The following is an 8,834-nucleotide window of genomic DNA, read 5'->3' on the forward strand; positions in this document are numbered from 1 at the left end:
AACGACAATTACTATAATATTTAATATGCAATATATCGATATTTATAAATAAATTAATAAATTCAAAATAAATAAAAACACAACATATTACTATTAAAAATAAACTATATATTTATATTCATAGAATTTTAATTCACGACATCTTGATTCTTAGCACGCCTACTTCTTTATTATTGTTAATTATCTTTCGTATTGTACGTTAATTATTATAATTAATAATACCAATATAATAAACATATATTTTTGGGGTCCAACTACATATTTTTTCTTGTTATACAATGATGATAAAAAAAAAAGAAAATTAGTTTAAATTTGATTTAGCGAATAATTACATTAATATCCATGATTTATGATCTACTTACATGATTTATTTCTGTTTTTTAAAAAATTATATAAACCCACCGAAAATATCAACATCGTTTACATAACTTACCCCTGCTTTCAGGAAAATTACATGCCGTCCCCTCGAAACGTGAACATTATTATACATTAACTGTACTTAATTATATATAATTTTTGTCGATTATAATTATATAATAATAAGATAAAAATTATTGTTACATGATATATATTTTTAATAATTTATTTTAAAATTATGACTTGATATTTTGGTGGGAATATCATATTATGGTTAGTTATTGGGTGATGTATTATTATCAAATTATGAATTATTTAATTGATGAGTTAGGACCTGATTTATGCAGATTAATTCATTAAATAATCTTGTAAAAGAATTAATTAATTAATTAGTGCCCCCCACGAATTTGGATGTTGCTTTCAGTTAATTTTGGTAGTGGATCTCTCATGATTTCCCTCCTTATTCAATCCTTTTGTAGTTCAACTTTTTACTTTTACTTTTCTTTCTTTCTTCTTCTTCTTTTCTTTTTTCTTGTGAGTTTTTTGATGTGCAAATAGTGATAGAAAGCCTATGATTTGACTCATAATTCTCTTGCTTTTCTGCCTTTGATTTAACACTTAGTTCTTTGGATTCTATGGATCAGTTGAGTGTACACAAAAACCCTTTTTTCTTGTCAACGCTCTCTTAATTTAATAGTTAAGATTACAGGACTAAATTATTAATTTAATTTAAATACGACTAAAATTATTATCCCTAACTTATAGGAATAAAATGGCACTTATTGAGCACTGCTGTACTGTACGATGTACTATTTATTTAATGAAAATTATATTTACCTAGGAATAAAATGACACTGTTTTGAATTAATATATTGATCGAGACCTAAAACTTTTTCTTTTTCATTTTGATTTGAAGTGATGAATTCATTGAAATAACTCAATTACAGTCATTCTTGTCAAATATCAATACCTAATTAAGTAAAATAATTATCTATAGTAAAAATATTTATAATTATCTTTAGTTTTATGCATTTTTATCTATATAATTTGTAATTATTTATAAAATAATAATTATTTTGATAATTTATAAATATTTATAAAATAATATTTATAATTATCTATAATTGTATGGGTTTATATCTTTTTTGTCAATAATATATTTTTCCTGAATGTGATATATTATGTTATATATTTTATTCTACTTTGTAATATATTTTAAAATATGTAAGATTATTTATTATATGTGACAAATTAAACCATGGACTAAAATATCCACTTCAAGTGCCAATATATTTTTTAGTGCCACATGTGACAAATTAAATTATATATGGACAAATTAATTGAGAAATAACTTTAGGAGGAAAAAATTAATATTTTTCCCTCCAAAATGTCCGACTCAATTGACATGTAACACTATATTACCACAAGGGACTAAAAATCCCCAAATTAAATAGCATGTGGATGCACATGCTATTTCCCGGCCAAATTTTCAATTTCTGTATGCTGGAGGACCAAATTGACACATTTTTGCAAATTAGTAGTTAAAATGTGAGAACTATGGAAATTGTGTACTAAAATTAATCGCGAACAAATTTAATGGATCAATTTTTTTTTTCCAATTTTTGTATTTTTAGTAGGACTAAAAAAATAATTAAACTACACACTCGAAAAAAGATTAGTAAAAATTCATTTGAGCTCGATTTGTTGATTTAACAAATCAAACTTGAATTTTTAATTTTTGTTTGAAAATTTTTCAGGCTCGACTCGAGTTTGATTCATTAGTAAAGAAATAATAATATATATTTAAAAACATCAAGCTATCAGTGTTCGATTTAACTAATGGGGTTATTTTTTCTATTGACTCATTTTGTTAGTATTTTTGTCTTTTAACTTTTCAGTGTAGCATTTGGTTCTATATTTTTTTAATTTTTGTGATTTCAATCTTTTTTTTTTTTATCGAAATTCATCCTTCTCGTCAGTAGCATGAACCCCATTAAAGAAAAAAAAAGATTAGAATCACAAAAACTAAAAAGATATAGGACCAAAATACTATTTTAGAAAGTTGAAAAATGAAAACGTCAAATAACTTAAGTTACAGAACAAAAAATGCATTTAACCCTATTAATTTTTTTTGGAATACATATAATAAATTAAGTGCAAATCAATTTCATTTGAAAAGAAATTCCTAATTAAAAAAGGGGAATTACAAAAATTATTTATTTATTTTTCTTAACCAATAGTTTACTATGTAGAAAAAAGAATTAAGTAATTAATATAATAGTAACAAAAATACAAATGATAGTATAAAAATTCTCATCAATTTTATAAGCATTAAATATAAAGCATATTATTTTTGTCATCATGATGATTTTCACAATTTTATTACTAACAAAAAACTGTGTAAAATTAATTGTCACCGTTGGTAGTTAGTGAAAAATGATTATATATAAAGTTAACATTATAAATAATTTGTTACTAATACCGTAGCAAACTATCAACAATAAAGATAGTTTTTTTTTTTTTTTTTCTCATAAAGGAAAAAAAATACCAACAGGTCGAGTAGCCTCTACCGACAACAGCAAAGATAGTTATTACTGTAATGTATTGTTAATTATCAATTGTGCTGATAATTTAAATAAAATCTTCTCATTGTAAACTAAGTTTTTGTGAACTTAATTATTAATAATGAGAACAATTTTATTTAATAAGTTCCCAATTAAACTATATTTATAGTATATCAATATATATATATATAATGCATACCAACCATATGATATTCGAGCAAATTAATATAATGCATACCACCCATATGATATTCAAAATGAGCAAATTACTGCCTATAAAAAAAAAAAAATTAGGCTAAAATGCATTTTACTCTCCTGTATTTTATTGAAAAAGCTAAAAACCCGATGTGTTTTCGAAATAGGTTAAAAACCCCCTTGTGTTTTGTAAAACTCAACAAAAAACACCCATTTCATTAGTAATAATGAAAGGTGCATTACATGCGCTCCTTGTATGTTTGGGGATTTTGTAACTGTTTTTTATTTTATTTTTTAATATTTTTTTTCTAAAATACCCTCATAATATTTATATATTTCATATGTATGCTTTTTTTATTTATTCTGAGTGATGTTTTCGCATTTCATCTATTAAAAAGTAATTTTTTAAAATATGTTTACTTAAAAAATATGAAAACAAAACATTTTTCTGAAATTTTTATAATTTAAATTCAAATATTAAATAATATAAAATTTAGATTTAAAATTTTTATAATTGTTAAAATCTAAAATTATTTTTAATTAATTTTTTTTTTTTTTTGGCTAAAATGCGTAAACCCCTCGTCTGTTTTAAAATTTCTGCTAAAAATCCCCTTCTATTTTAAAAATAGGCACAAAAATCGCTCTCCGTTTTGTTAAATGTAGCTCAGTCATCTCTTTTCAATAAATCTAACTAACGGAGTTATTTTTTTTCACAAAATAACCATTATATCCTTGGATCTTGAATTTATAAAAAACTCAAGGTTTCAAATAATATTTTTATAATATATATATATATATATATATATTTAATCAATATAATATCAACCCTTGAGTTTTTTATAAATTCAAGATCCAAGGATATAATGGTTATTTTGTGAAAAAAAATAACTCCGTTAGTTAGATTTATTGAAAAGAGATGACTGAGCTACATTTAACAAAACGGAGAGCGATTTTTGTGCCTATTTTTAAAATAGAAGGGGATTTTTAGCAGAAATTTTAAAACAGACGAGGGGTTTACGCATTTTAGCCAAAAAAAAAAAAAAATGACCTCCTAGTGTTTCTTAAAATTGAGCAAATTATCCTCCACGGTTCGTGAAATGCACTCGCTTTTTTATTAATATTTTTATTCTTTTTAAATTTTAAATTATAGAGTTATATTTATAATATAATTTAAGAACCGTTGGATTTGATTTGAATTTAAATGTCCAAATTTAATATTAGATTCAATGGTCCGAATTTTATTTTAATTCAAATCAACAGTCTCAATTTAAAATTAAAATATATTTATAGAATTTTTTAAAAAAACATATATATAATATATTATGTATAATTATAATATTATATATAGATACATATATACACAGAGAGGAAACAAAGAGACGGACGACAATGGCGACGACGACCATAAAAATCGAAAAGGTGGTGGAGGTTTAAGCATTTTCCACTGGGGAGCGGCGACGTGGATGGGGGAGGGGGAGGATTTTAGGCGGCATGGGTGGCGACGATGGTGAGGGTTTCTGGGTAAGGGCGACGACAATGGGGCAAGGGGAGGGTTTTTGGCGGAACGGGAAGGGTTTTCAGGGTAGATGTGGGCGGTGATAGGGATGGGGGAGGGGGAGGGTTTCAGGCAGCATGGGTGGGGATGGGGATGGGGGCGATGGTGATGGCGGAAGGGGAAGGGAAAGGTTTCGGGCGGCGGCGGGGTTGAGGCGATGTCAACGAGGGGTAAGTTTTTTTTAAATAAAGATATATTATATTTTTATAAATAATATAATATTATTATATATTTTTATATAAAAATAATATTTTATTCTTGAAAAACAATCAAATTCGCAAGAAAGGAGCATGTAATACCCCACCTTTTCTGAGTGGATAATTTGCTCAATTTTGAAAAATATAGGGAGGTAATTTGGTATTTTATTTTTTACAGGAGTAATTTGCATATTTCGAATATCATTGAGGGGTGGAATGCATTTTTCTATATATGTATAACAAATACTTTTATTAATTAATATTGATGTGGACAAAAAGTGCTCGTTTCAAATGGTCCAACCTAAGAACTTTGAGTTTGGTTTGAAAGCTCTAGGGATGGGAACCTGTATTAAAATCGCTAGCACTCTGATTGCTCAAGTCAATATTTAGATGATTAAGAAATCGAAAGCAATAACGTAATAATAAAACAGAGTGTAAGTTCTTTTTGTGTGCGAGTGTAATTTAAAGTTACTATTTTTTGGCTTGAATTTGAAATTTATAGGTAGTCCTCCAGCTAGTATGGTAGGCCGAAACTCCCCCTAGATTCAGTAGCAAAGTGATCCCCTAACAGTTGCAATCCCTTGATTTTTGGAGGAAGGATAAGGGAGTCCACTGCGAGTTATGTTCCTAAAATCCCTACGAAGGGTTTCAAGTGGATACCTTCTTGCCGTGAAAATCCCAAGACCTTTCCAGCAAGAAACCAATTCTCCCCTGGAGGGGTATGCTACCAAACCACCTTTTGCGACCGCCACATGACCTTACTTGGGTGACTGATGATTATCGGGTAATGTAGGGCACTCAGACATGGCTTAAATAGTCCCAAGTGGATGCAACTTTGGGTCATTGGCAGGCATCCAAAGTGAGAATCTGAATGTATTTGGACTTGTACTTTGACTGGAGGATCTCGAGTCCTTGAATTACGTCCCTATGGGCCTGTGTGGTTTTCTTTTCTGTTCTGACTGCTTAGTCCTCATTTAGTCAATTCGTATGTGAGGGTATACAAAAATCAATATTAATATTAAATGATATATTTGTGATTGATTATTATTTTTTATCACTAACTTTATTATTTTAGCAATTGTAAACCTCATGACTTCCACCTAACCATGACTTATGAAATAATAGTTTAAATTGTTGTCTGAAACAAACATTAATATTAAACAATGTACATGTTGAAAATAGTAGTAGCCACTAAAATTAAAGATCATTTATTTAGAATATATGCAATGAATCCGAATAAGGCCATTTAAGTTGATACATAGTGTAGAGATATATATACATTTAATATTAATATTAATAAATAATGACTTATATATAAATAAAATAAAATAATATATATATATATATATATATATGTGTATGTAGATGGACGGAGTAGACACCTGAGGGTGGGGTGGGGTAGGTGGAATTGATGTCAACCCTGAAATTCTATTGGTGAACTTTAATTGACAGCAAAAGATTCTTATGAGAAATTGACCATTCAAAGGAAGAAGAACATAAGGTTAGACGTATTATTACTCTTCTCTTCATTTCTTGCCATCCACATTTCAGGCAATCTTCTGCCCGTGCTCATAATATTTCAAATTTTTTTAATTCAAATCGGGTATGGTCGGATCTGAATATATAATAGGCGTAAGGTATTTACATTGTGATTAGTGTATAATTTAAAAAATATAATCAATTATATAATAAATATGATACATTTTTTATACAATTTATTTACTCCGAACATACTTGATTTGGGTAAAAGAAATCCTAATAACTCCGAATCCCATCTCTTGTGATTTGAAACCCCCCCCCGAAATTGAACCCCCCCCCCCCAAATTCCAAAAATTAATTATTTCCATTTTGAACTTATATATATGTATACATGACTACAAATAATATTGAAAAAATATATATATATGATATCAATAATAACACTTTGAACACATTTTGTTTTTAAATTTTTTTTACAATAAATAAAAACATCTTACACTTTCCTTTATATATATTTACAATATGTTGATAACTTTGATATTGTCACTAGCTAACATACAACTGATATATAAGCGAACCCCACGCTCGTTATCGGACTGTGTTATTAATTATCACACTAAATTCATCGTCATTTTTATATTAATTTTCATTATAAAAAAATTGATATACTAATTTCAATATTATAAATCACTACGGTTTAAAAATCATAATAAATCAATAATATCTATTATAATCAAACAAAAATGAAGCAAAAACTTAAGTTTTCACCACAATTAATCAACGTTCGCTATGATTTTACCTATGTCTAAAATATTTGCATAATTTTTAGCTGTTGCAAATATTTTAGCATCGTTTACAAAAACAAGGTTTAATAGTTGTTCCATAATCGTGATTAATTAGTATGCGTTTCTGTATATATATATATATATTTAAACACATATATATATATATATCCTAATTACTTAAACTATATATATACTTTGTTTGGGACATTTTCATGGGATTGGATTGAAATATATATGTACAACTGATTATTAATTTATCTATATTACCATTAATGTTCATACATTAATATTGGATGATAATGTTATGCAGAGAACAAGAACAAATTATTACTATTGGGAATTAATAAAGAGCAGAAGGAATTAATTAATTAAAGAAATAAAGTGTTGAACTAAACTGGAAATTTGATGTCTGAGATAGCAAAAAATGGAATTACAAATTAAGCCAAACACTCCCTTTGGTCTTTGCTCTTTCCATGTAAAATGTATTAGTTTGCTGAAATGACAAAGTCGAGTTGAAATCAGTCACACTGCAGTACCCCCATGCCTACAAACCCTAAAATTACATAGTGTTTTTTTTAAAATAAAATAAAAAAATTAATAATTTTTACGTTCACTGGTAAGAAATATTTTGGAATAGAAATTATAATATCTGCCATGAGTTTCTTCCATTTAAAATTTTAAAAGAAAAAAGTCGTTTGTGTTTGGACAGGATTTCAACACAAGGCCTAAAACATAGTGTTTTTTTTTTTTTGTAAAAATTACCAATTTTTAGGTTCATAGGTGAGAAATATTTTAAAATGAAATAATAACTGCAACGAGTTTCTTCTTTATAAATATTTAAATAAAAAAAAGTCGTCTTCGTTCGGACAGCGATTCAAGACAAGACCTTAAATGTAGTGCTTCTTTGTAAAAATTAGCAATTTGTAATAAGTATATAAAAATAGAAATAACAACTGCTACGAGTTTCTTCTTTTTAATTTTGAAGAGAAAGAAAGTCGTGTGTGTCTGGATAGGGTTTCGACACAGACCCGTATTGATAGTAAAAGGAAAAGTAAACAAAGACCGTGGAGGATAAATTAAGGAAGGATGTGGAAATTCCGGAAAAAAAAAAGAAATTTAAATAAATAAAAAGAGATATAGAGAGAAGATAAAATTATATATTAATTAATAATCATATTAATGTTTTTTTTAAAAAAAAAATTTATCAAGAATTTCTACTTTTGTTAATTAAAAAGAGAAAGGTAAGAGGAATCCAGGTCGTCCAAACACTCCGAGACAAAGGAGGTTCAGAGGAGAAAAGCAACCTTTGCTTTACGACCCAGAAAAAGGAGATTTCAAACCTACAAAAGAGTGAGCTTAGGAAATTGCGTGGACACTAACATAAACCCTATTCTTCCTCACACCCCCACCCCACCCCACCCCACCCCACCCCCTATCTCTCTCACTACGTGTGTCTATATTTACAACCCCACAAAGCTCCTTCTTTCGATCACTTGCAATTTGAAAACCCCACAAGAAATTAGGAGCATCTTTTTCTTGTGTTTGCCAATGGTTTTTATGTCTGGCCATGCTTGTTTTGCGCCATCTCAATAGGGGCTACTGTGTGTTGTGTGTGTTTTTCTTTCTTTTCTTTTTAAAATGATTTGTTTTTCTTTAATTCCTTCATTTTCAAATGGAATTAAAAAGGGTTTTTGTGGGGTTA

This window comes from Sesamum indicum, linkage group LG4 (assembly GCF_000512975.1).
Source record: "Sesamum indicum cultivar Zhongzhi No. 13 linkage group LG4, S_indicum_v1.0, whole genome shotgun sequence".
Lineage (NCBI taxonomy): Eukaryota > Viridiplantae > Streptophyta > Magnoliopsida > Lamiales > Pedaliaceae > Sesamum > Sesamum indicum.